This window comes from Engystomops pustulosus, chromosome 5, assembly GCF_040894005.1.
Source record: "Engystomops pustulosus chromosome 5, aEngPut4.maternal, whole genome shotgun sequence".
Taxonomy (NCBI): Eukaryota; Metazoa; Chordata; class Amphibia; order Anura; family Leptodactylidae; genus Engystomops; species Engystomops pustulosus.
This window is the reverse complement of record NC_092415.1, coordinates 34,151,637-34,176,666: the sequence shown is the minus strand read 5'-3', so window position 1 is coordinate 34,176,666 and position 25,030 is coordinate 34,151,637. Positions and strand designations below refer to the sequence as shown.

The 25,030-nt window shown below is 56.2% G+C and overlaps 22 non-coding genes across 22 annotated transcripts; all 22 read left to right on the top strand.

Annotated features, from left to right (window-relative positions):
* The first annotated feature begins 1,121 nt into the window (after positions 1-1,121).
* LOC140134379 (5S ribosomal RNA) lies at positions 1,122-1,241 on the top strand. Its single transcript, XR_011856240.1, has one exon. It is a non-coding gene; the product is annotated as a 5S ribosomal RNA (ribosomal RNA).
* A 700-nt stretch (positions 1,242-1,941) lies between these two features.
* Positions 1,942-2,060, top strand: LOC140134521 (5S ribosomal RNA). The gene has a single exon (XR_011856346.1). It is a non-coding gene; the product is annotated as a 5S ribosomal RNA (ribosomal RNA).
* Positions 2,061-3,358: 1,298 nt separating this feature from the next.
* Positions 3,359-3,478, top strand: LOC140134378 (5S ribosomal RNA). The gene has a single exon (XR_011856239.1). It is a non-coding gene; the product is annotated as a 5S ribosomal RNA (ribosomal RNA).
* A 696-nt stretch (positions 3,479-4,174) lies between these two features.
* Positions 4,175-4,293, top strand: LOC140134520 (5S ribosomal RNA). The gene has a single exon (XR_011856345.1). It is a non-coding gene; the product is annotated as a 5S ribosomal RNA (ribosomal RNA).
* Positions 4,294-5,591: 1,298 nt separating this feature from the next.
* On the top strand, positions 5,592-5,711 carry LOC140134377 (5S ribosomal RNA). The gene has a single exon (XR_011856238.1). It is a non-coding gene; the product is annotated as a 5S ribosomal RNA (ribosomal RNA).
* Positions 5,712-6,403: 692 nt separating this feature from the next.
* On the top strand, positions 6,404-6,522 carry LOC140134519 (5S ribosomal RNA). The gene has a single exon (XR_011856344.1). It is a non-coding gene; the product is annotated as a 5S ribosomal RNA (ribosomal RNA).
* A 1,299-nt stretch (positions 6,523-7,821) lies between these two features.
* On the top strand, positions 7,822-7,941 carry LOC140134376 (5S ribosomal RNA). Its single transcript, XR_011856237.1, has one exon. It is a non-coding gene; the product is annotated as a 5S ribosomal RNA (ribosomal RNA).
* Positions 7,942-8,637: 696 nt separating this feature from the next.
* LOC140134518 (5S ribosomal RNA) lies at positions 8,638-8,756 on the top strand. Its single transcript, XR_011856343.1, has one exon. It is a non-coding gene; the product is annotated as a 5S ribosomal RNA (ribosomal RNA).
* A 1,298-nt stretch (positions 8,757-10,054) lies between these two features.
* On the top strand, positions 10,055-10,174 carry LOC140134420 (5S ribosomal RNA). The gene has a single exon (XR_011856280.1). It is a non-coding gene; the product is annotated as a 5S ribosomal RNA (ribosomal RNA).
* Positions 10,175-10,870: 696 nt separating this feature from the next.
* LOC140134517 (5S ribosomal RNA) lies at positions 10,871-10,989 on the top strand. Its single transcript, XR_011856342.1, has one exon. It is a non-coding gene; the product is annotated as a 5S ribosomal RNA (ribosomal RNA).
* Positions 10,990-12,287: 1,298 nt separating this feature from the next.
* On the top strand, positions 12,288-12,407 carry LOC140134364 (5S ribosomal RNA). Its single transcript, XR_011856226.1, has one exon. It is a non-coding gene; the product is annotated as a 5S ribosomal RNA (ribosomal RNA).
* A 684-nt stretch (positions 12,408-13,091) lies between these two features.
* On the top strand, positions 13,092-13,210 carry LOC140134350 (5S ribosomal RNA). The gene has a single exon (XR_011856212.1). It is a non-coding gene; the product is annotated as a 5S ribosomal RNA (ribosomal RNA).
* Positions 13,211-14,524: 1,314 nt separating this feature from the next.
* Positions 14,525-14,644, top strand: LOC140134419 (5S ribosomal RNA). The gene has a single exon (XR_011856279.1). It is a non-coding gene; the product is annotated as a 5S ribosomal RNA (ribosomal RNA).
* A 696-nt stretch (positions 14,645-15,340) lies between these two features.
* LOC140134356 (5S ribosomal RNA) lies at positions 15,341-15,459 on the top strand. Its single transcript, XR_011856218.1, has one exon. It is a non-coding gene; the product is annotated as a 5S ribosomal RNA (ribosomal RNA).
* A 1,314-nt stretch (positions 15,460-16,773) lies between these two features.
* Positions 16,774-16,893, top strand: LOC140134418 (5S ribosomal RNA). Its single transcript, XR_011856278.1, has one exon. It is a non-coding gene; the product is annotated as a 5S ribosomal RNA (ribosomal RNA).
* A 696-nt stretch (positions 16,894-17,589) lies between these two features.
* Positions 17,590-17,708, top strand: LOC140134355 (5S ribosomal RNA). Its single transcript, XR_011856217.1, has one exon. It is a non-coding gene; the product is annotated as a 5S ribosomal RNA (ribosomal RNA).
* A 1,314-nt stretch (positions 17,709-19,022) lies between these two features.
* On the top strand, positions 19,023-19,142 carry LOC140134417 (5S ribosomal RNA). The gene has a single exon (XR_011856277.1). It is a non-coding gene; the product is annotated as a 5S ribosomal RNA (ribosomal RNA).
* Positions 19,143-19,830: 688 nt separating this feature from the next.
* LOC140134357 (5S ribosomal RNA) lies at positions 19,831-19,949 on the top strand. Its single transcript, XR_011856219.1, has one exon. It is a non-coding gene; the product is annotated as a 5S ribosomal RNA (ribosomal RNA).
* Positions 19,950-21,246: 1,297 nt separating this feature from the next.
* Positions 21,247-21,366, top strand: LOC140134372 (5S ribosomal RNA). Its single transcript, XR_011856234.1, has one exon. It is a non-coding gene; the product is annotated as a 5S ribosomal RNA (ribosomal RNA).
* A 692-nt stretch (positions 21,367-22,058) lies between these two features.
* LOC140134515 (5S ribosomal RNA) lies at positions 22,059-22,177 on the top strand. The gene has a single exon (XR_011856340.1). It is a non-coding gene; the product is annotated as a 5S ribosomal RNA (ribosomal RNA).
* Positions 22,178-23,491: 1,314 nt separating this feature from the next.
* On the top strand, positions 23,492-23,611 carry LOC140134416 (5S ribosomal RNA). Its single transcript, XR_011856276.1, has one exon. It is a non-coding gene; the product is annotated as a 5S ribosomal RNA (ribosomal RNA).
* Positions 23,612-24,295: 684 nt separating this feature from the next.
* On the top strand, positions 24,296-24,414 carry LOC140134514 (5S ribosomal RNA). The gene has a single exon (XR_011856339.1). It is a non-coding gene; the product is annotated as a 5S ribosomal RNA (ribosomal RNA).
* Positions 24,415-25,030: the final 616 nt, after the last annotated feature.

The following is a 25,030-nucleotide window of genomic DNA, read 5'->3' as shown; positions in this document are numbered from 1 at the left end:
AGCAAGGCGCCCACCAGCGTTCTTGTTTATTCCTCTTACTTCTGCCCCAAATTTCAACCCCCAGCGTCTCCCATAGGGCTGGAGGCAAGGGGGGGCATTTGTCATCTAGCTTTGTGCAGCGCTGCGTAATGTGTAGGCGCTATATAAATAAAGAAGGATTCTTTTTATTATCAGACAGGCATCTTTGGCACTGTTTTAAGGGGGTCATTTAGTTTTGTCTTTTGTCTTTTTTTCCCTTGTATTTGTCAGCTTTTCGGGGGAAAAGGGGTAGATTTGCAGAAAACTTTGTGGCTGTTTTAGCCGCCTTGCAGAGTGACAAACACAGTGAGGCAAGCGTTGCCTTTGAAAAGGGTCAATTGCTAAATCCTGCTTTGCGCGGCCTGGCAGGAGGCGAGCGAATGCGACATTTGTGTCTCAGTGCTGTGCGGGGGGTTTGGCATGAAATGCTCCTTGCGGCTTTTTGCTGGCAAAAAGTGTCAAAAACCTGTGACGCCACCTTTGTTTTGCGCCGTTTTTCAAGCCAAAAAGTTGCGTAAACTGGGGGCTTAATCCCCAAGCCCCCATGGGCGCTAGGCGGCTGTCCGATTTCCACAGCCAGCCAGTTATCCAGCCAGCCGGCGGCGCCAGCCGCCCCAGCCCAGCCTGTTAGCAAGCCACGCGTCCCAGTACAGGGAAGCTGTGGGTGGTAAAAGCAGCTGCCAATGGCTGGCAACTATGTCACCTGTTTTGTCTCCATCCCAGGTGGCTGGAGCCTGCTGGTTGTGCTTTCCAAACAGCTTCCCCCCAAAAGCAGTTTTTAGGCCATGGAGAAAGGCGGCTGGCCGCTCAGGTGGAGAGTTGCCACGGTGAGGGGGTTTGATTGCTCAACAACAGCTGTCATGACAGGGGCTACAGCCAGCCCTTGCAGTTGCACTTTGCCGGCGCGGAGGTATAGAAAGGCCAAAGTTTTGCCGCTGGCCAAAGAGGAGGAGCCCTTCCCCCACCCCCCATCCTGTTGTGTGTCCCTGGTGTACCCGAGGCACGGGAGCGGCTTGGCCCAGGGCCGTGCTAGGCCGGTGCTTTGGGGCAGCACGTTGTCAGAATGGACGCCTTTTTGGGGAGGCAGGGAAGCATGAGGTAGCGTCTACCGGCCATACCACCCTGAATACGCCCGATCTCGTCCGATCTCGGAAGCAAAGCAGGGTCGGGCCCGGACAGTACTTGGATGGGAGACCTCCTGGGAAGCATGGGTGCTGTAGACCGTTTGATTACTTTTTGTCCTCTACCTCCCTCCAAGGTCCACCCCCCTCCAGCGCGGAGCTGCCAGTCCCCGAATATATGTTGCCTTGACGCATCCCCGAGCAGGAAGAGGCTGGCCCACCAAGGCCTCTGAGACGCCCACCCACCCCCCACACCGTCACCACGGCCTCTAGCTGGGTGTTCCCGCTGCAAGGCCTTGGTTGGCCCCCTGCAGCCTGCCACCTGGAAAGGTGAGAGTTAATATGAGGCCGCAGCTGAAAGGCTCAGGCCTTGAGCAGGGGCTAGTGGGGAGGGCCAGCAGAAGTGAAGTGTGCCAAAGAAGCGGGTGTAACTAGCCCGCTGGAGGGGCTGAGCTGCCGACGGCCTGCGGGCTAGCCAGCCAGCCAGCCAGCCAGCCAGCCAGCCAGCTAGCCAGCTGTGGCCAAAAGGGATGTGGGGGCTGCTGGTAGAATGTTGCAAAAAGGCGGGCTTGAGCAGTAGCAGGCTGTGGCCACGGTGCCATGAAGCTAGAGGGGGCTGTGAGGCAAGCAAGTAGGCTGTGCTGGGTGGCTTTGCTGTGCTGCACAGAGCCAGGCCATGTAAAAGAAGAGAAGAAGAAGAAGAAGAAAAAAGAAAAAAAAAAAGGGCCAAGCTTGAGCCCAGTGGAAGAAGCAGCAGGCGTCAGGCTGCAGTACAAGAGCAGCAAGTGAGAGGCCTGTCTCTGCCTACGGCCACACCACCCTGAACACGCCCGATCTCGTCTGATCTCGGAAGCTAAGCAGGGTCGGGCCTGGTTAGTACTTGGATGGGAGACCGCCTGGGAATACCAGGTGCTGTAGGCTTTTGCTTTTCCTCCCTTCAACCAGCAGGGGTCACTGTCCTCTATGCCTATTTTACATTTACTTTGCACGCTTGCTTCTTTTCACTTGCTTTCTCTCTTGCACTCTTTAACCCTTGCAAAGCCCTAGCAGTCGCCTTGGCCCCCCCCTGTCACTTTTCAACTGCGGGGATACCTCAAGAGCAAGGCGCCCACCAGCGTTCTTGTTTATTCCTCTTACTTCTGCCCCAAATTTCAACCCCCAGCGTCTCCCATAGGGCTGGAGGCAAGGGGGGGCATTTGTCATCTAGCTTTGTGCAGCGCTGCGTAATGTGTAGGCGCTATATAAATAAAGAAGGATTCTTTTTATTATCAGACAGGCATCTTTGGCACTGTTTTAAGGGGGTCATTTAGTTTTGTCTTTTGTCTTTTTTTCCCTTGTATTTGTCAGCTTTTCGGGGGAAAAGGGGTAGATTTGCAGAAAACTTTGTGGCTGTTTTAGCCGCCTTGCAGAGTGACAAACACAGTGAGGCAAGCGTTGCCTTTGAAAAGGGTCAATTGCTAAATCCTGCTTTGCGCGGCCTGGCAGGAGGCGAGCGAATGCGACATTTGTGTCTCAGTGCTGTGCGGGGGGTTTGGCATGAAATGCTCCTTGCGGCTTTTTGCTGGCAAAAAGTGTCAAAAACCTGTGACGCCACCTTTGTTTTGCGCCGTTTTTCAAGCCAAAAAGTTGCGTAAACTGGGGGCTTAATCCCCAAGCCCCCATGGGCGCTAGGCGGCTGTCCGATTTCCACAGCCAGCCAGTTATCCAGCCAGCCGGCGGCGCCAGCCGCCCCAGCCCAGCCTGTTAGCAAGCCACGCGTCCCAGTACAGGGAAGCTGTGGGTGGTAAAAGCAGCTGCCAATGGCTGGCAACTATGTCACCTGTTTTGTCTCCATCCCAGGTGGCTGGAGCCTGCTGGTTGTGCTTTCCAAACAGCTTCCCCCCAAAAGCAGTTTTTAGGCCATGGAGAAAGGCGGCTGGCCGCTCAGGTGGAGAGTTGCCACGGTGAGGGGGTTTGATTGCTCAACAACAGCTGTCATGACAGGGGCTACAGCCAGCCCTTGCAGTTGCACTTTGCCGGCGCGGAGGTATAGAAAGGCCAAAGTTTTGCCGCTGGCCAAAGAGGAGGAGCCCTTCCCCCACCCCCCATCCTGTTGTGTGTCCCTGGTGTACCCGAGGCACGGGAGCGGCTTGGCCCAGGGCCGTGCTAGGCCGGTGCTTTGGGGCAGCACGTTGTCAGAATGGACGCCTTTTTGGGGAGGCAGGGAAGCATGAGGTAGCGTCTACCGGCCATACCACCCTGAATACGCCCGATCTCGTCCGATCTCGGAAGCAAAGCAGGGTCGGGCCCGGACAGTACTTGGATGGGAGACCTCCTGGGAAGCATGGGTGCTGTAGACCGTTTGATTACTTTTTGTCCTCTACCTCCCTCCAAGGTCCACCCCCCTCCAGCGCGGAGCTGCCAGTCCCCGAATATATGTTGCCTTGACGCATCCCCGAGCAGGAAGAGGCTGGCCCACCAAGGCCTCTGAGACGCCCACCCACCCCCCACACCGTCACCACGGCCTCTAGCTGGGTGTTCCCGCTGCAAGGCCTTGGTTGGCCCCCTGCAGCCTGCCACCTGGAAAGGTGAGAGTTAATATGAGGCCGCAGCTGAAAGGCTCAGGCCTTGAGCAGGGGCTAGTGGGGAGGGCCAGCAGAAGTGAAGTGTGCCAAAGAAGCGGGTGTAACTAGCCCGCTGGAGGGGCTGAGCTGCCGACGGCCTGCGGGCTAGCCAGCCAGCCAGCCAGCCAGCCAGCCAGCTAGCCAGCTGTGGCCAAAAGGGATGTGGGGGCTGCTGGTAGAATGTTGCAAAAAGGCGGGCTTGAGCAGTAGCAGGCTGTGGCCACGGTGCCATGAAGCTAGAGGGGGCTGTGAGGCAAGCAAGTAGGCTGTGCTGGGTGGCTTTGCTGTGCTGCACAGAGCCAGGCCATGTAAAAGAAGAGAAGAAGAAGAAGAAGAAAAAAGAAAAAAAAAAAGGGCCAAGCTTGAGCCCAGTGGAAGAAGCAGTAGGCGTCAGGCTGCAGTACAAGAGCAGCAAGTGAGAGGCCTGTCTCTGCCTACGGCCACACCACCCTGAACACGCCCGATCTCGTCTGATCTCGGAAGCTAAGCAGGGTCGGGCCTGGTTAGTACTTGGATGGGAGACCGCCTGGGAATACCAGGTGCTGTAGGCTTTTGCTTTTCCTCCCTTCAACCAGCAGGGGTCACTGTCCTCTATGCCTATTTTACATTTACTTTGCACGCTTGCTTCTTTTCACTTGCTTTCTCTCTTGCACTCTTTAACCCTTGCAAAGCCCTAGCAGTCGCCTTGGCCCCCCCCTGTCACTTTTCAACTGCGGGGATACCTCAAGAGCAAGGCGCCCACCAGCGTTCTTGTTTATTCCTCTTACTTCTGCCCCAAATTTCAACCCCCAGCGTCTCCCATAGGGCTGGAGGCAAGGGGGGGCATTTGTCATCTAGCTTTGTGCAGCGCTGCGTAATGTGTAGGCGCTATATAAATAAAGAAGGATTCTTTTTATTATCAGACAGGCATCTTTGGCACTGTTTTAAGGGGGTCATTTAGTTTTGTCTTTTGTCTTTTTTTCCCTTGTATTTGTCAGCTTTTCGGGGGAAAAGGGGTAGATTTGCAGAAAACTTTGTGGCTGTTTTAGCCGCCTTGCAGAGTGACAAACACAGTGAGGCAAGCGTTGCCTTTGAAAAGGGTCAATTGCTAAATCCTGCTTTGCGCGGCCTGGCAGGAGGCGAGCGAATGCGACATTTGTGTCTCAGTGCTGTGCGGGGGGTTTGGCATGAAATGCTCCTTGCGGCTTTTTGCTGGCAAAAAGTGTCAAAAACCTGTGACGCCACCTTTGTTTTGCGCCGTTTTTCAAGCCAAAAAGTTGCGTAAACTGGGGGCTTAATCCCCAAGCCCCCATGGGCGCTAGGCGGCTGTCCGATTTCCACAGCCAGCCAGTTATCCAGCCAGCCGGCGGCGCCAGCCGCCCCAGCCCAGCCTGTTAGCAAGCCACGCGTCCCAGTACAGGGAAGCTGTGGGTGGTAAAAGCAGCTGCCAATGGCTGGCAACTATGTCACCTGTTTTGTCTCCATCCCAGGTGGCTGGAGCCTGCTGGTTGTGCTTTCCAAACAGCTTCCCCCCAAAAGCAGTTTTTAGGCCATGGAGAAAGGCGGCTGGCCGCTCAGGTGGAGAGTTGCCACGGTGAGGGGGTTTGATTGCTCAACAACAGCTGTCATGACAGGGGCTACAGCCAGCCCTTGCAGTTGCACTTTGCCGGCGCGGAGGTATAGAAAGGCCAAAGTTTTGCCGCTGGCCAAAGAGGAGGAGCCCTTCCCCCACCCCCCATCCTGTTGTGTGTCCCTGGTGTACCCGAGGCACGGGAGCGGCTTGGCCCAGGGCCGTGCTAGGCCGGTGCTTTGGGGCAGCACGTTGTCAGAATGGACGCCTTTTTGGGGAGGCAGGGAAGCATGAGGTAGCGTCTACCGGCCATACCACCCTGAATACGCCCGATCTCGTCCGATCTCGGAAGCAAAGCAGGGTCGGGCCCGGACAGTACTTGGATGGGAGACCTCCTGGGAAGCATGGGTGCTGTAGACCGTTTGATTACTTTTTGTCCTCTACCTCCCTCCAAGGTCCACCCCCCTCCAGCGCGGAGCTGCCAGTCCCCGAATATATGTTGCCTTGACGCATCCCCGAGCAGGAAGAGGCTGGCCCACCAAGGCCTCTGAGACGCCCACCCACCCCCCACACCGTCACCACGGCCTCTAGCTGGGTGTTCCCGCTGCAAGGCCTTGGTTGGCCCCCTGCAGCCTGCCACCTGGAAAGGTGAGAGTTAATATGAGGCCGCAGCTGAAAGGCTCAGGCCTTGAGCAGGGGCTAGTGGGGAGGGCCAGCAGAAGTGAAGTGTGCCAAAGAAGCGGGTGTAACTAGCCCGCTGGAGGGGCTGAGCTGCCGACGGCCTGCGGGCTAGCCAGCCAGCCAGCCAGCCAGCCAGCTAGCCAGCTGTGGCCAAAAGGGATGTGGGGGCTGCTGGTAGAATGTTGCAAAAAGGCGGGCTTGAGCAGTAGCAGGCTGTGGCCACGGTGCCATGAAGCTAGAGGGGGCTGTGAGGCAAGCAAGTAGGCTGTGCTGGGTGGCTTTGCTGTGCTGCACAGAGCCAGGCCATGTAAAAGAAGAGAAGAAGAAGAAGAAGAAAAAAGAAAAAAAAAAAGGGCCAAGCTTGAGCCCAGTGGAAGAAGCAGTAGGCGTCAGGCTGCAGTACAAGAGCAGCAAGTGAGAGGCCTGTCTCTGCCTACGGCCACACCACCCTGAACACGCCCGATCTCGTCTGATCTCGGAAGCTAAGCAGGGTCGGGCCTGGTTAGTACTTGGATGGGAGACCGCCTGGGAATACCAGGTGCTGTAGGCTTTTGCTTTTCCTCCCTTCAACCAGCAGGGGTCACTGTCCTCTATGCCTATTTTACATTTACTTTGCACGCTTGCTTCTTTTCACTTGCTTTCTCTCTTGCACTCTTTAACCCTTGCAAAGCCCTAGCAGTCGCCTTGGCCCCCCCCCTGTCACTTTTCAACTGCGGGGATACCTCAAGAGCAAGGCGCCCACCAGCGTTCTTGTTTATTCCTCTTACTTCTGCCCCAAATTTCAACCCCCAGCGTCTCCCATAGGGCTGGAGGCAAGGGGGGGCATTTGTCATCTAGCTTTGTGCAGCGCTGCGTAATGTGTAGGCGCTATATAAATAAAGAAGGATTCTTTTTATTATCAGACAGGCATCTTTGGCACTGTTTTAAGGGGGTCATTTAGTTTTGTCTTTTGTCTTTTTTTCCCTTGTATTTGTCAGCTTTTCGGGGGAAAAGGGGTAGATTTGCAGAAAACTTTGTGGCTGTTTTAGCCGCCTTGCAGAGTGACAAACACAGTGAGGCAAGCGTTGCCTTTGAAAAGGGTCAATTGCTAAATCCTGCTTTGCGCGGCCTGGCAGGAGGCGAGCGAATGCGACATTTGTGTCTCAGTGCTGTGCGGGGGGTTTGGCATGAAATGCTCCTTGCGGCTTTTTGCTGGCAAAAAGTGTCAAAAACCTGTGACGCCACCTTTGTTTTGCGCCGTTTTTCAAGCCAAAAAGTTGCGTAAACTGGGGGCTTAATCCCCAAGCCCCCATGGGCGCTAGGCGGCTGTCCGATTTCCACAGCCAGCCAGTTATCCAGCCAGCCGGCGGCGCCAGCCGCCCCAGCCCAGCCTGTTAGCAAGCCACGCGTCCCAGTACAGGGAAGCTGTGGGTGGTAAAAGCAGCTGCCAATGGCTGGCAACTATGTCACCTGTTTTGTCTCCATCCCAGGTGGCTGGAGCCTGCTGGTTGTGCTTTCCAAACAGCTTCCCCCCAAAAGCAGTTTTTAGGCCATGGAGAAAGGCGGCTGGCCGCTCAGGTGGAGAGTTGCCACGGTGAGGGGGTTTGATTGCTCAACAACAGCTGTCATGACAGGGGCTACAGCCAGCCCTTGCAGTTGCACTTTGCCGGCGCGGAGGTATAGAAAGGCCAAAGTTTTGCCGCTGGCCAAAGAGGAGGAGCCCTTCCCCCACCCCCCATCCTGTTGTGTGTCCCTGGTGTACCCGAGGCACGGGAGCGGCTTGGCCCAGGGCCGTGCTAGGCCGGTGCTTTGGGGCAGCACGTTGTCAGAATGGACGCCTTTTTGGGGAGGCAGGGAAGCATGAGGTAGCGTCTACCGGCCATACCACCCTGAATACGCCCGATCTCGTCCGATCTCGGAAGCAAAGCAGGGTCGGGCCCGGACAGTACTTGGATGGGAGACCTCCTGGGAAGCATGGGTGCTGTAGACCGTTTGATTACTTTTTGTCCTCTACCTCCCTCCAAGGTCCACCCCCCTCCAGCGCGGAGCTGCCAGTCCCCGAATATATGTTGCCTTGACGCATCCCCGAGCAGGAAGAGGCTGGCCCACCAAGGCCTCTGAGACGCCCACCCACCCCCCACACCGTCACCACGGCCTCTAGCTGGGTGTTCCCGCTGCAAGGCCTTGGTTGGCCCCCTGCAGCCTGCCACCTGGAAAGGTGAGAGTTAATATGAGGCCGCAGCTGAAAGGCTCAGGCCTTGAGCAGGGGCTAGTGGGGAGGGCCAGCAGAAGTGAAGTGTGCCAAAGAAGCGGGTGTAACTAGCCCGCTGGAGGGGCTGAGCTGCCGACGGCCTGCGGGCTAGCCAGCCAGCCAGCCAGCCAGCCAGCCAGCTAGCCAGCTGTGGCCAAAAGGGATGTGGGGGCTGCTGGTAGAATGTTGCAAAAAGGCGGGCTTGAGCAGTAGCAGGCTGTGGCCACGGTGCCATGAAGCTAGAGGGGGCTGTGAGGCAAGCAAGTAGGCTGTGCTGGGTGGCTTTGCTGTGCTGCACAGAGCCAGGCCATGTAAAAGAAGAGAAGAAGAAGAAGAAGAAAAAAGAAAAAAAAAAAGGGCCAAGCTTGAGCCCAGTGGAAGAAGCAGTAGGCGTCAGGCTGCAGTACAAGAGCAGCAAGTGAGAGGCCTGTCTCTGCCTACGGCCACACCACCCTGAACACGCCCGATCTCGTCTGATCTCGGAAGCTAAGCAGGGTCGGGCCTGGTTAGTACTTGGATGGGAGACCGCCTGGGAATACCAGGTGCTGTAGGCTTTTGCTTTTCCTCCCTTCAACCAGCAGGGGTCACTGTCCTCTATGCCTATTTTACATTTACTTTGCACGCTTGCTTCTTTTCACTTGCTTTCTCTCTTGCACTCTTTAACCCTTGCAAAGCCCTAGCAGTCGCCTTGGCCCCCCCCTGTCACTTTTCAACTGCGGGGATACCTCAAGAGCAAGGCGCCCACCAGCGTTCTTGTTTATTCCTCTTACTTCTGCCCCAAATTTCAACCCCCAGCGTCTCCCATAGGGCTGGAGGCAAGGGGGGGCATTTGTCATCTAGCTTTGTGCAGCGCTGCGTAATGTGTAGGCGCTATATAAATAAAGAAGGATTCTTTTTATTATCAGACAGGCATCTTTGGCACTGTTTTAAGGGGGTCATTTAGTTTTGTCTTTTGTCTTTTTTTCCCTTGTATTTGTCAGCTTTTCGGGGGAAAAGGGGTAGATTTGCAGAAAACTTTGTGGCTGTTTTAGCCGCCTTGCAGAGTGACAAACACAGTGAGGCAAGCGTTGCCTTTGAAAAGGGTCAATTGCTAAATCCTGCTTTGCGCGGCCTGGCAGGAGGCGAGCGAATGCGACATTTGTGTCTCAGTGCTGTGCGGGGGGTTTGGCATGAAATGCTCCTTGCGGCTTTTTGCTGGCAAAAAGTGTCAAAAACCTGTGACGCCACCTTTGTTTTGCGCCGTTTTTCAAGCCAAAAAGTTGCGTAAACTGGGGGCTTAATCCCCAAGCCCCCATGGGCGCTAGGCGGCTGTCCGATTTCCACAGCCAGCCAGTTATCCAGCCAGCCGGCGGCGCCAGCCGCCCCAGCCCAGCCTGTTAGCAAGCCACGCGTCCCAGTACAGGGAAGCTGTGGGTGGTAAAAACAGCTGCCAATGGCTGGCAACTATGTCACCTGTTTTGTCTCCATCCCAGGTGGCTGGAGCCTGCTGGTTGTGCTTTCCAAACAGCTTCCACCCAAAAGCAGATTTTAGGCCATGGAGAAAGGCGGCTGGCCGCTCAGGTGGAGAGTTGCCACGGTGAGGGGGTTTGATTGCTCAACAACAGCTGTCATGACAGGGGCTACAGCCAGCCCTTGCAGTTGCACTTTGCCGGCGCGGAGGTATAGAAAGGCCAAAGTTTTGCCGCTGGCCAAAGAGGAGGAGCCCTTCCCCCACCCCCCATCCTGTTGTGTGTCCCTGGTGTACCCGAGGCACGGGAGCGGCTTGGCCCAGGGCCGTGCTAGGCCGGTGCTTTGGGGCAGCACGTTGTCAGAATGGACGCCTTTTTGGGGAGGCAGGGAAGCATGAGGTAGCGTCTACCGGCCATACCACCCTGAATACGCCCGATCTCGTCCGATCTCGGAAGCAAAGCAGGGTCGGGCTCGGACAGTACTTGGATGGGAGACCTCCTGGGAAGCGCGGGTGCTGTAGACCGTTTGATTACTTTTTGTCCTCTACCTCCCTCCAAGGTCCACCCCCCTCCAGCGCGGAGCTGCCAGTCCCCGAATATATGTTGCCTTGACGCATCCCCGAGCAGGAAGAGGCTGGCCCACCAAGGCCTCTGAGACGCCCACCCACCCCCCACACCGTCACCACGGCCTCTAGCTGGGTGTTCCCGCTGCAAGGCCTTGGTTGGCCCCCTGCAGCCTGCCACCTGGAAAGGTGAGAGTTAATATGAGGCCGCAGCTGAAAGGCTCAGGCCTTGAGCAGGGGCTAGTGGGGAGGGCCAGCAGAAGTGAAGTGTGCCAAAGAAGCGGGTGTAACTAGCCCGCTGGAGGGGCTGAGCTGCCGACGGCCTGCGGGCTAGCCAGCCAGCCAGCCAGCCAGCCAGCCAGCTAGCCAGCTGTGGCCAAAAGGGATGTGGGGGCTGCTGGTAGAATGTTGCAAAAAGGCGGGCTTGAGCAGTAGCAGGCTGTGGCCACGGTGCCATGAAGCTAGAGGGGGCTGTGAGGCAAGCAAGTAGGCTGTGCTGGGTGGCTTTGCTGTGCTGCACAGAGCCAGGCCATGTAAAAGAAGAGAAGAAGAAGAAGAAGAAAAAAGAAAAAAAAAAAGGGCCAAGCTTGAGCCCAGTGGAAGAAGCAGTAGGCGTCAGGCTGCAGTACAAGAGCAGCAAATGAGAGGCCTGTCTCTGCCTACGGCCACACCACCCTGAACACGCCCGATCTCGTCTGATCTCGGAAGCTAAGCAGGGTCGGGCCTGGTTAGTACTTGGATGGGAGACCGCCTGGGAATACCAGGTGCTGTAGGCTTTTGCTTTTCCTCCCTTCAACCAGCAGGGGTCACTGTCCTCTATGCCTATTTTACATTTACTTTGCACGCTTGCTTCTTTTCACTTGCTTTCTCTCTTGCACTCTTTAACCCTTGCAAAGCCCTAGCAGTCGCCTTGGCCCCCCCCTGTCACTTTTCAACTGCGGGGATACCTCAAGAGCAAGGCGCCCACCAGCGTTCTTGTTTATTCCTCTTACTTCTGCCCCAAATTTCAACCCCCAGCGTCTCCCATAGGGCTGGAGGCAAGGGGGGGCATTTGTCATCTAGCTTTGTGCAGCGCTGCGTAATGTGTAGGCGCTATATAAATAAAGAAGGATTCTTTTTATTATCAGACAGGCATCTTTGGCACTGTTTTAAGGGGGTCATTTAGTTTTGTCTTTTGTCTTTTTTTCCCTTGTATTTGTCAGCTTTTCGGGGGAAAAGGGGTAGATTTGCAGAAAACTTTGTGGCTGTTTTAGCCGCCTTGCAGAGTGACAAACACAGTGAGGCAAGCGTTGCCTTTGAAAAGGGTCAATTGCTAAATCCTGCTTTGCGCGGCCTGGCAGGAGGCGAGCGAATGCGACATTTGTGTCTCAGTGCTGTGCGGGGGGTTTGGCATGAAATGCTCCTTGCGGCTTTTTGCTGGCAAAAAGTGTCAAAAACCTGTGACGCCACCTTTGTTTTGGGCCGTTTTTCAAGCCAAAAAGTTGCGTAAACTGGGGGCTTAATCCCCAAGCCCCCATGGGCGCTAGGCGGCTGTCCGATTTCCACAGCCAGCCAGTTATCCAGCCAGCCGGCGGCGCCAGCCGCCCCAGCCCAGCCTGTTAGCAAGCCACGCGTCCCAGTACAGGGAAGCTGTGGGTGGTAAAAGCAGCTGCCAATGGCTGGCAACTATGTCACCTGTTTTGTCTCCATCCCAGGTGGCTGGAGCCTGCTGGTTGTGCTTTCCAAACAGCTTCCACCCAAAAGCAGATTTTAGGCCATGGAGAAAGGCGGCTGGCCGCTCAGGTGGAGAGTTGCCACGGTGAGGGGGTTTGATTGCTCAACAACAGCTGTCATGACAGGGGCTACAGCCAGCCCTTGCAGTTGCACTTTGCCGGCGCGGAGGTATAGAAAGGCCAAAGTTTTGCCGCTGGCCAAAGAGGAGGAGCCCTTCCCCCACCCCCCATCCTGTTGTGTGTCCCTGGTGTACCCGAGGCACGGGAGCGGCTTGGCCCAGGGCCGTGCTAGGCCGGTGCTTTGGGGCAGCACGTTGTCAGAATGGCCGCCTTTTTGGGGAGGCAGGGAAGCATGAGGTAGCGTCTACCGGCCATACCACCCTGAATACGCCCGATCTCGTCCGATCTCGGAAGCAAAGCAGGGTCGGGCCCGGACAGTACTTGGATGGGAGACCTCCTGGGAAGCGCGGGTGCTGTAGACCGTTTGATTACTTTTTGTCCTCTACCTCCCTCCAAGGTCCACCCCCCTCCAGCGCGGAGCTGCCAGTCCCCGAATATATGTTGCCTTGACGCATCCCCGAGCAGGAAGAGGCTGGCCCACCAAGGCCTCTGAGACGCCCACCCACCCCTCACACCGTCACCACGGCCTCTAGCTGGGTGTTCCCGCTGCAAGGCCTTGGTTGGCCCCCTGCAGCCTGCCACCTGGAAAGGTGAGAGTTAATATGAGGCCGCAGCTGAAAGGCTCAGGCCTTGAGCAGGGGCTAGTGGGGAGGGCCAGCAGAAGTGAAGTGTGCCAAAGAAGCGGGTGTAACTAGCCCGCTGGAGGGGCTGAGCTGCCGACGGCCTGCGGGCTAGCCAGCCAGCCAGCCAGCTAGCCAGCTGTGGCCAAAAGGGATGTGGGGGCTGCTGGTAGAATGTTGCAAAAAGGCGGGCTTGAGCAGTAGCAGGCTGTGGCCACGGTGCCATGAAGCTAGAGGGGGCTGTGAGGCAAGCAAGTAGGCTGTGCTGGGTGGCTTTGCTGTGCTGCACAGAGCCAGGCCATGTAAAAGAAGAGAAGAAGAAGAAGAAGAAAAAAGAAAAAAAAAAAGGGCCAAGCTTGAGCCCAGTGGAAGAAGCAGTAGGCGTCAGGCTGCAGTACAAGAGCAGCAAGTGAGAGGCCTGTCTCTGCCTACGGCCACACCACCCTGAACACGCCCGATCTCGTCTGATCTCGAAAGCTAAGCAGGGTCGGGCCTGGTTAGTACTTGGATGGGAGACCGCCTGGGAATACCAGGTGCTGTAGGCTTTTGCTTTTCCTCCCTTCAACCAGCAGGGGTCACTGTCCTCTATGCCTATTTTACATTTACTTTGCACGCTTGCTTCTTTTCACTTGCTTTCTCTCTTGCACTCTTTAACCCTTGCAAAGCCCTAGCAGTCGCCTTGGCCCCCCCCTGTCACTTTTCAACTGCGGGGATACCTCAAGAGCAAGGCGCCCACCAGCGTTCTTGTTTATTCCTCTTACTTCTGCCCCAAATTTCAACCCCCAGCGTCTCCCATAGGGCTGGAGGCAAGGGGGGGCATTTGTCATCTAGCTTTGTGCAGCGCTGCGTAATGTGTAGGCGCTATATAAATAAAGAAGGATTCTTTTTATTATCAGACAGGCATCTTTGGCACTGTTTTAAGGGGGTCATTTAGTTTTGTCTTTTGTCTTTTTTTCCCTTGTATTTGTCAGCTTTTCGGGGGAAAAGGGGTAGATTTGCAGAAAACTTTGTGGCTGTTTTAGCCGCCTTGCAGAGTGACAAACACAGTGAGGCAAGCGTTGCCTTTGAAAAGGGTCAATTGCTAAATCCTGCTTTGCGCGGCCTGGCAGGAGGCGAGCGAATGCGACATTTGTGTCTCAGTGCTGTGCGGGGGGTTTGGCATGAAATGCTCCTTGCGGCTTTTTGCTGGCAAAAAGTGTCAAAAACCTGTGACGCCACCTTTGTTTAGCGCCGTTTTTCAAGCCAAAAAGTTGCGTAAACTGGGGGCTTAATCCCCAAGCCCCCATGGGCGCTAGGCGGCTGTCCGATTTCCACAGCCAGCCAGTTATCCAGCCAGCCAGTTATCCAGCCAGCCGGCGGCGCCAGCCGCCCCAGCCCAGCCTGTTAGCAAGCCACGCGTCCCAGTACAGGGAAGCTGTGGGTGGTAAAAGCAGCTGCCAATGGCTGGCAACTATGTCACCTGTTTTGTCTCCATCCCAGGTGGCTGGAGCCTGCTGGTTGTGCTTTCCAAACAGCTTCCACCCAAAAGCAGATTTTAGGCCATGGAGAAAGGCGGCTGGCCGCTCAGGTGGAGAGTTGCCACGGTGAGGGGGTTTGATTGCTCAACAACAGCTGTCATGACAGGGGCTACAGCCAGCCCTTGCAGTTGCACTTTGCCGGCGCGGAGGTATAGAAAGGCCAAAGTTTTGCCGCTGGCCAAAGAGGAGGAGCCCTTCCCCCACCCCCCATCCTGTTGTGTGTCCCTGGTGTACCCGAGGCACGGGAGCGGCTTGGCCCAGGGCCGTGCTAGGCCGGTGCTTTGGGGCAGCACGTTGTCAGAATGGACGCCTTTTTGGGGAGGCAGGGAAGCATGAGGTAGCGTCTACCGGCCATACCACCCTGAATACGCCCGATCTCGTCCGATCTCGGAAGCAAAGCAGGGTCGGGCTCGGACAGTACTTGGATGGGAGACCTCCTGGGAAGCGCGGGTGCTGTAGACCGTTTGATTACTTTTTGTCCTCTACCTCCCTCCAAGGTCCACCCCCCTCCAGCGCGGAGCTGCCAGTCCCCGAATATATGTTGCCTTGACGCATCCCCGAGCAGGAAGAGGCTGGCCCACCAAGGCCTCTGAGACGCCCACCCACCCCCCACACCGTCACCACGGCCTCTAGCTGGGTGTTCCCGCTGCAAGGCCTTGGTTGGCCCCCTGCAGCCTGCCACCTGGAAAGGTGAGAGTTAATATGAGGCCACAGCTGAAAGGCTCAGGCCTTGAGCAGGGGCTAGTGGGGAGGGCCAGCAGAAGTGAAGTGTGCCAAAGAAGCGGGTGTAACTAGCCCGCTGGAGGGGCTGAGCTGCCGACGGCCTGCGGGCTAGCCAGCCAGCCAGCCAGCCAGCCAGCTAGCCAGCCAGCTGTGGCCAAAAGGGATGTGGGGGCTGCTGGTAGAATGTTGCAAAAAGGCGGGCTTGAGCAGTAGCAGGCTGTGGCCACGGTGCCATGAAGCTAGAGGGGGCTGTGAGGCAAGCAAGTAGGCTGCGCTGGGTGGCTTTGCTGTGCTGCACAGAGCCAGGCCATGTAAAAGAAGAGAAGAAGAAGAAGAAGAAAAAAGAAAAAAAAAAAGGGCCAAGCTTGAGCCCAGTGGAAGAAGCAGCAGGCGTCAGGCTGCAGTACAAGAGCAGCAAGTGAGAGGCCTGTCTCTGCCTACGGCCACACCACCCTGAACACGCCCGATCTCGTCTGATCTCGGAAGCTAAGCAGGGTCAGGCCTGGTTAGTACTTGGATGGGAGACCGCCTGGGAATACCAGGTGCTGTAGGCTTTTGCTTTTCCTCCCTTCAACCAGCAGGGGTCACTGTCCTCTATGCCTATTTTACATTTACTTTGCACGCTTGCTTCTTTTCACTTGCTTTCTCTCTTGCACTCTTTAACCCTTGCAAAGCCCTAGCAGTCGCCTTGGCCCCCCCCTGTCACTTTTCAACTGCGGGGATACCTCAAGAGCAAGGCGCCCACCAGCGTTCTTGTTTATTCCTCTTACTTCTGCCCCAAATTTCAACCCCCAGCGTCTCCCATAGGGCTGGAGGCAAGGGGGGGCATTTGTCATCTAGCTTTGTGCAGCGCTGCGTAATGTGTAGGCGCTATATAAATAAAGAAGGATTCTTTTTATTATCAGACAGGCATCTTTGGCACTGTTTTAAGGGGGTCATTTAGTTTTGTCTTTTGTCTTTTTTTCCCTTGTATTTGTCAGCTTTTCGGGGGAAAAGGGGTAGATTTGCAGAAAACTTTGTGGCTGTTTTAGCCGCCTTGCAGAGTGACAAACACAGTGAGGCAAGCGTTGCCTTTGAAAAGGGTCAATTGCTAAATCCTGCTTTGCGCGGCCTGGCAGGAGGCGAGCGAATGCGACATTTGTGTCTCAGTGCTGTGCGGGGGGTTTGGCATGAAATGCTCCTTGCGGCTTTTTGCTGGCAAAAAGTGTCAAAAACCTGTGACGCCACCTTTGTTTTGCGCCGTTTTTCAAGCCAAAAAGTTGCGTAAACTGGGGGCTTAATCCCCAAGCCCCCATGGGCGCTAGGCGGCTGTCCGATTTCCACAGCCAGCCAGTTATCCAGCCAGCCAGTTATCCAGCCAGCCGGCGGCGCCAGCCGCCCCAGCCCAGCCTGTTAGCAAGCCACGCGTCCCAGTACAGGGAAGCTGTGGGTGGTAAAAGCAGCTGCCAATGGCTGGCAACTATGTCACCTGTTTTGTCTCCATCCCAGGTGGCTGGAGCCTGCTGGTTGTGCTTTCCAAACAGCTTCCACCCAAAAGCAGATTTTAGGCCATGGAGAAAGGCGGCTGGCCGCTCAGGTGGAGAGTTGCCACGGTGAGGGGGTTTGATTGCTCAACAACAGCTGTCATGACAGGGGCTACAGCCAGCCCTTGCAGTTGCACTTTGCCGGCGCGGAGGTATAGAAAGGCCAAAGTTTTGCCGCTGGCCAAAGAGGAGGAGCCCTTCCCCCACCCCCCATCCTGTTGTGTGTCCCTGGTGTACCCGAGGCACGGGAGCGGCTTGGCCCAGGGCCGTGCTAGGCCGGTGCTTTGGGGCAGCACGTTGTCAGAATGGACGCCTTTTTGGGGAGGCAGGGAAGCATGAGGTAGCGTCTACCGGCCATACCACCCTGAATACGCCCGATCTCGTCCGATCTCGGAAGCAAAGCAGGGTCGGGCTCGGACAGTACTTGGATGGGAGACCTCCTGGGAAGCGCGGGTGCTGTAGACCGTTTGATTACTTTTTGTCCTCTACCTCCCTCCAAGGTCCACCCCCCTCCAGCGCGGAGCTGCCAGTCCCCGAATATATGTTGCCTTGACGCATCCCCGAGCAGGAAGAGGCTGGCCCACCAAGGCCTCTGAGACGCCCACCCACCCCCCACACCGTCACCACGGCCTCTAGCTGGGTGTTCCCGCTGCAAGGCCTTGGTTGGCCCCCTGCAGCCTGCCACCTGGAAAGGTGAGAGTTAATATGAGGCCACAGCTGAAAGGCTCAGGCCTTGAGCAGGGGCTAGTGGGGAGGGCCAGCAGAAGTGAAGTGTGCCAAAGAAGCGGGTGTAACTAGCCCGCTGGAGGGGCTGAGCTGCCGACGGCCTGCGGGCTAGCCAGCCAGCCAGCCAGCCAGCCAGCTAGCCAGCCAGCTGTGGCCAAAAGGGATGTGGGGGCTGCTGGTAGAATGTTGCAAAAAGGCGGGCTTGAGCAGTAGCAGGCTGTGGCCACGGTGCCATGAAGCTAGAGGGGGCTGTGAGGCAAGCAAGTAGGCTGCGCTGGGTGGCTTTGCTGTGCTGCACAGAGCCAGGCCATGTAAAAGAAGAGAAGAAGAAGAAGAAGAAAAAAGAAAAAAAAAAAGGGCCAAGCTTGAGCCCAGTGGAAGAAGCAGCAGGCGTCAGGCTGCAGTACAAGAGCAGCAAGTGAGAGGCCTGTCTCTGCCTACGGCCACACCACCCTGAACACGCCCGATCTCGTCTGATCTCGGAAGCTAAGCAGGGTCAGGCCTGGTTAGTACTTGGATGGGAGACCGCCTGGGAATACCAGGTGCTGTAGGCTTTTGCTTTTCCTCCCTTCAACCAGCAGGGGTCACTGTCCTCTATGCCTATTTTACATTTACTTTGCACGCTTGCTTCTTTTCACTTGCTTTCTCTCTTGCACTCTTTAACCCTTGCAAAGCCCTAGCAGTCGCCTTGGCCCCCCCCTGTCACTTTTCAACTGCGGGGATACCTCAAGAGCAAGGCGCCCACCAGCGTTCTTGTTTATTCCTCTTACTTCTGCCCCAAATTTCAACCCCCAGCGTCTCCCATAGGGCTGGAGGCAAGGGGGGGCATTTGTCATCTAGCTTTGTGCAGCGCTGCGTAATGTGTAGGCGCTATATAAATAAAGAAGGATTCTTTTTATTATCAGACAGGCATCTTTGGCACTGTTTTAAGGGGGTCATTTAGTTTTGTCTTTTGTCTTTTTTTCCCTTGTATTTGTCAGCTTTTCGGGGGAAAAGGGGTAGATTTGCAGAAAACTTTGTGGCTGTTTTAGCCGCCTTGCAGAGTGACAAACACAGTGAGGCAAGCGTTGCCTTTGAAAAGGGTCAATTGCTAAATCCTGCTTTGCGCGGCCTGGCAGGAGGCGAGCGAATGCGACATTTGTGTCTCAGTGCTGTGCGGGGGGTTTGGCATGAAATGCTCCTTGCGGCTTTTTGCTGGCAAAAAGTGTCAAAAACCTGTGACGCCACCTTTGTTTTGCGCCGTTTTTCAAGCCAAAAAGTTGCGTAAACTGGGGGCTTAATCCCCAAGCCCCCATGGGCGCTAGGCGGCTGTCCGATTTCCACAGCCAGCCAGTTATCCAGCCAGCCAGTTATCCAGCCAGCCGGCGGCGCCAGCCGCCCCAGCCCAGCCTGTTAGCAAGCCACGCGTCCCAGTACAGGGAAGCTGTGGGTGGTAAAAGCAGCTGCCAATGGCTGGCAACTATGTCACCTGTTTTGTCTCCATCCCAGGTGGCTGGAGCCTGCTGGTTGTGCTTTCCAAACAGCTTCCACCCAAAAGCAGATTTTAGGCCATGGAGAAAGGCGGCTGGCCGCTCAGGTGGAGAGTTGCCACGGTGAGGGGGTTTGATTGCTCAACAACAGCTGTCATGACAGGGGCTACAGCCAGCCCTTGCAGTTGCACTTTGCCGGCGCGGAGGTATAGAAAGGCCAAAGTTTTGCCGCTGGCCAAAGAGGAGGAGCCCTTCCCCCACCCCCCATCCTGTTGTGTGTCCCTGGTGTACCCGAGGCACGGGAGCGGCTTGGCCCAGGGCCGTGCTAGGCCGGTGCTTTGGGGCAGCACGTTGTCAGAATGGACGCCTTTTTGGGGAGGCAGGGAAGCATGAGGTAGCGTCTACCGGCCATACCACCCTGAATACGCCCGATCTCGTCCGATCTCGGAAGCAAAGCAGGGTCGGGCTCGGACAGTACTTGGATGGGAGACCTCCTGGGAAGCGCGGGTGCTGTAGACCGTTTGATTACTTTTTGTCCTCTACCTCCCTCCAAGGTCCACCCCCCTCCAGCGCGGAGCTGCCAGTCCCCGAATATATGTTGCCTTGACGCATCCCCGAGCAGGAAGAGGCTGGCCCACCAAGGCCTCTGAGACGCCCACCCACCCCCCACACCGTCACCACGGCCTCTAGCTGGGTGTTCCCGCTGCAAGGCCTTGGTTGGCCCCCTGCAGCCTGCCACCTGGAAAGGTGAGAGTTAATATGAGGCCGCAGCTGAAAGGCTCAGGCCTTGAGCAGGGGCTAGTGGGGAGGGCCAGCAGAAGTGAAGTGTGCCAAAGAAGCGGGTGTAACTAGCCCGCTGGAGGGGCTGAGCTGCCGACGGCCTGCGGGCTAGCCAGCCAGCCAGCCAGCCAGCTAGCCAGCTGTGGCCAAAAGGGATGTGGGGGCTGCTGGTAGAATGTTGCAAAAAGGCGGGCTTGAGCAGTAGCAGGCTGTGGCCACGGTGCCATGAAGCTAGAGGGGGCTGTGAGGCAAGCAAGTAGGCTGTGCTGGGTGGCTTTGCTGTGCTGCACAGAGCCAGGCCATGTAAAAGAAGAGAAGAAGAAGAAGAAGAAAAAAGAAAAAAAAAAAGGGCCAAGCTTGAGCCCAGTGGAAGAAGCAGCAGGCGTCAGGCTGCAGTACAAGAGCAGCAAGTGAGAGGCCTGTCTCTGCCTACGGCCACACCACCCTGAACACGCCCGATCTCGTCTGATCTCGGAAGCTAAGCAGGGTCGGGCCTGGTTAGTGCTTGGATGGGAGACCGCCTGGGAATACCAGGTGCTGTAGGCTTTTGCTTTTCCTCCCTTCAACCAGCAGGGGTCACTGTCCTCTATGCCTATTTTACATTTACTTTGCACGCTTGCTTCTTTTCACTTGCTTTCTCTCTTGCACTCTTTAACCCTTGCAAAGCCCTAGCAGTCGCCTTGGCCCCCCCTGTCACTTTTCAACTGCGGGGATACCTCAAGAGCAAGGCGCCCACCAGCGTTCTTGTTTATTCCTCTTACTTCTGCCCCAAATTTCAACCCCCAGCGTCTCCCATAGGGCTGGAGGCAAGGGGGGGCATTTGTCATCTAGCTTTGTGCAGCGCTGCGTAATGTGTAGGCGCTATATAAATAAAGAAGGATTCTTTTTATTATCAGACAGGCATCTTTGGCACTGTTTTAAGGGGGTCATTTAGTTTTGTCTTTTGTCTTTTTTTCCCTTGTATTTGTCAGCTTTTCGGGGGAAAAGGGGTAGATTTGCAGAAAACTTTGTGGCTGTTTTAGCCGCCTTGCAGAGTGACAAACACAGTGAGGCAAGCGTTGCCTTTGAAAAGGGTCAATTGCTAAATCCTGCTTTGCGCGGCCTGGCAGGAGGCGAGCGAATGCGACATTTGTGTCTCAGTGCTGTGCGGGGGGTTTGGCATGAAATGCTCCTTGCGGCTTTTTGCTGGCAAAAAGTGTCAAAAACCTGTGACGCCACCTTTGTTTTGCGCCGTTTTTCAAGCCAAAAAGTTGCGTAAACTGGGGGCTTAATCCCCAAGCCCCCATGGGCGCTAGGCGGCTGTCCGATTTCCACAGCCAGCCAGTTATCCAGCCAGCCGGCGGCGCCAGCCGCCCCAGCCCAGCCTGTTAGCAAGCCACGCGTCCCAGTACAGGGAAGCTGTGGGTGGTAAAAGCAGCTGCCAATGGCTGGCAACTATGTCACCTGTTTTGTCTCCATCCCAGGTGGCTGGAGCCTGCTGGTTGTGCTTTCCAAACAGCTTCCACCCAAAAGCAGATTTTAGGCCATGGAGAAAGGCGGCTGGCCGCTCAGGTGGAGAGTTGCCACGGTGAGGGGGTTTGATTGCTCAACAACAGCTGTCATGACAGGGGCTACAGCCAGCCCTTGCAGTTGCACTTTGCCGGCGCGGAGGTATAGAAAGGCCAAAGTTTTGCCGCTGGCCAAAGAGGAGGAGCCCTTCCCCCACCCCCCATCCTGTTGTGTGTCCCTGGTGTACCCGAGGCACGGGAGCGGCTTGGCCCAGGGCCGTGCTAGGCCGGTGCTTTGGGGCAGCACGTTGTCAGAATGGCCGCCTTTTTGGGGAGGCAGGGAAGCATGAGGTAGCGTCTACCGGCCATACCACCCTGAATACGCCCGATCTCGTCCGATCTCGGAAGCAAAGCAGGGTTGGGCTCGGACAGTACTTGGATGGGAGACCTCCTGGGAAGCGCGGGTGCTGTAGACCGTTTGATTACTTTTTGTCCTCTACCTCCCTCCAAGGTCCACCCCCCTCCAGCGCGGAGCTGCCAGTCCCCGAATATATGTTGCCTTGACGCATCCCCGAGCAGGAAGAGGCTGGCCCACCAAGGCCTCTGAGACGCCCACCCACCCCCCACACCGTCACCACGGCCTCTAGCTGGGTGTTCCCGCTGCAAGGCCTTGGTTGGCCCCCTGCAGCCTGCCACCTGGAAAGGTGAGAGTTAATATGAGGCCGCAGCTGAAAGGCTCAGGCCTTGAGCAGGGGCTAGTGGGGAGGGCCAGCAGAAGTGAAGTGTGCCAAAGAAGCGGGTGTAACTAGCCCGCTGGAGGGGCTGAGCTGCCGACGGCCTGCGGGCTAGCCAGCCAGCCAGCCAGCCAGCCAGCTAGCCAGCTGTGGCCAAAAGGGATGTGGGGGCTGCTGGTAGAATGTTGCAAAAAGGCGGGCTTGAGCAGTAGCAGGCTGTGGCCACGGTGCCATGAAGCTAGAGGGGGCTGTGAGGCAAGCAAGTAGGCTGTGCTGGGTGGCTTTGCTGTGCTGCACAGAGCCAGGCCATGTAAAAGAAGAGAAGAAGAAGAAGAAGAAAAAAGAAAAAAAAAAAGGGCCAAGCTTGAGCCCAGTGGAAGAAGCAGCAGGCGTCAGGCTGCAGTACAAGAGCAGCAAGTGAGAGGCCTGTCTCTGCCTACGGCCACACCACCCTGAACACGCCCGATCTCGTCTGATCTCGGAAGCTAAGCAGGGTCGGGCCTGGTTAGTACTTGGATGGGAGACCGCCTGGGAATACCAGGTGCTGTAGGCTTTTGCTTTTCCTCCCTTCAACCAGCAGGGGTCACTGTCCTCTATGCCTATTTTACATTTACTTTGCACGCTTGCTTCTTTTCACTTGCTTTCTCTCTTGCACTCTTTAACCCTTGCAAAGCCCTAGCAGTCGCCTTGGCCCCCCCCTGTCACTTTTCAACTGCGGGGATACCTCAAGAGCAAGGCGCCCACCAGCGTTCTTGTTTATTCCTCTTACTTCTGCCCCAAATTTCAACCCCCAGCATCTCCCATAGGGCTGGAGGCAAGGGGGGGCATTTGTCATCTAGCTTTGTGCAGCGCTGCGTAATGTGTAGGCGCTATATAAATAAAGAAGGATTCTTTTTATTATCAGACAGGCATCTTTGGCACTGTTTTAAGGGGGTCATTTAGTTTTGTCTTTTGTCTTTTTTTCCCTTGTATTTGTCAGCTTTTCGGGGGAAAAGGGGTAGATTTGCAGAAAACTTTGTGGCTGTTTTAGCCGCCTTGCAGAGTGACAAACACAGTGAGGCAAGCGTTGCCTTTGAAAAGGGTCAATTGCTAAATCCTGCTTTGCGCGGCCTGGCAGGAGGCGAGCGAATGCGACATTTGTGTCTCAGTGCTGTGCGGGGGGTTTGGCATGAAATGCTCCTTGCGGCTTTTTGCTGGCAAAAAGTGTCAAAAACCTGTGACGCCACCTTTGTTTTGCGCCGTTTTTCAAGCCAAAAAGTTGCGTAAACTGGGGGCTTAATCCCCAAGCCCCCATGGGCGCTAGGCGGCTGTCCGATTTCCACAGCCAGCCAGTTATCCAGCCAGCCAGTTATCCAGCCAGCCGGCGGCGCCAGCCGCCCCAGCCCAGCCTGTTAGCAAGCCACGCGTCCCAGTACAGGGAAGCTGTGGGTGGTAAAAGCAGCTGCCAATGGCTGGCAACTATGTCACCTGTTTTGTCTCCATCCCAGGTGGCTGGAGCCTGCTGGTTGTGCTTTCCAAACAGCTTCCACCCAAAAGCAGATTTTAGGCCATGGAGAAAGGCGGCTGGCCGCTCAGGTGGAGAGTTGCCACGGTGAGGGGGTTTGATTGCTCAACAACAGCTGTCATGACAGGGGCTACAGCCAGCCCTTGCAGTTGCACTTTGCCGGCGCGGAGGTATAGAAAGGCCAAAGTTTTGCCGCTGGCCAAAGAGGAGGAGCCCTTCCCCCACCCCCCATCCTGTTGTGTGTCCCTGGTGTACCCGAGGCACGGGAGCGGCTTGGCCCAGGGCCGTGCTAGGCCGGTGCTTTGGGGCAGCACGTTGTCAGAATGGACGCCTTTTTGGGGAGGCAGGGAAGCATGAGGTAGCGTCTACCGGCCATACCACCCTGAATACGCCCGATCTCGTCCGATCTCGGAAGCAAAGCAGGGTCGGGCTCGGACAGTACTTGGATGGGAGACCTCCTGGGAAGCGCGGGTGCTGTAGACCGTTTGATTACTTTTTGTCCTCTACCTCCCTCCAAGGTCCACCCCCCTCCAGCGCGGAGCTGCCAGTCCCCGAATATATGTTGCCTTGACGCATCCCCGAGCAGGAAGAGGCTGGCCCACCAAGGCCTCTGAGACGCCCACCCACCCCCCACACCGTCACCACGGCCTCTAGCTGGGTGTTCCCGCTGCAAGGCCTTGGTTGGCCCCCTGCAGCCTGCCACCTGGAAAGGTGAGAGTTAATATGAGGCCACAGCTGAAAGGCTCAGGCCTTGAGCAGGGGCTAGTGGGGAGGGCCAGCAGAAGTGAAGTGTGCCAAAGAAGCGGGTGTAACTAGCCCGCTGGAGGGGCTGAGCTGCCGACGGCCTGCGGGCTAGCCAGCCAGCCAGCCAGCTAGCCAGCTGTGGCCAAAAGGGATGTGGGGGCTGCTGGTAGAATGTTGCAAAAAGGCGGGCTTGAGCAGTAGCAGGCTGTGGCCACGGTGCCATGAAGCTAGAGGGGGCTGTGAGGCAAGCAAGTAGGCTGTGCTGGGTGGCTTTGCTGTGCTGCACAGAGCCAGGCCATGTAAAAGAAGAGAAGAAGAAGAAGAAGAAAAAAGAAAAAAAAAAAGGGCCAAGCTTGAGCCCAGTGGAAGAAGCAGCAGGCGTCAGGCTGCAGTACAAGAGCAGCAAGTGAGAGGCCTGTCTCTGCCTACGGCCACACCACCCTGAACACGCCCGATCTCGTCTGATCTCGGAAGCTAAGCAGGGTCGGGCCTGGTTAGTACTTGGATGGGAGACCGCCTGGGAATACCAGGTGCTGTAGGCTTTTGCTTTTCCTCCCTTCAACCAGCAGGGGTCACTGTCCTCTATGCCTATTTTACATTTACTTTGCACGCTTGCTTCTTTTCACTTGCTTTCTCTCTTGCACTCTTTAACCCTTGCAAAGCCCTAGCAGTCGCCTTGGCCCCCCCCTGTCACTTTTCAACTGCGGGGATACCTCAAGAGCAAGGCGCCCACCAGCGTTCTTGTTTATTCCTCTTACTTCTGCCCCAAATTTCAACCCCCAGCGTCTCCCATAGGGCTGGAGGCAAGGGGGGGCATTTGTCATCTAGCTTTGTGCAGCGCTGCGTAATGTGTAGGCGCTATATAAATAAAGAAGGATTCTTTTTATTATCAGACAGGCATCTTTGGCACTGTTTTAAGGGGGTCATTTAGTTTTGTCTTTTGTCTTTTTTTCCCTTGTATTTGTCAGCTTTTCGGGGGAAAAGGGGTAGATTTGCAGAAAACTTTGTGGCTGTTTTAGCCGCCTTGCAGAGTGACAAACACAGTGAGGCAAGCGTTGCCTTTGAAAAGGGTCAATTGCTAAATCCTGCTTTGCGCGGCCTGGCAGGAGGCGAGCGAATGCGACATTTGTGTCTCAGTGCTGTGCGGGGGGTTTGGCA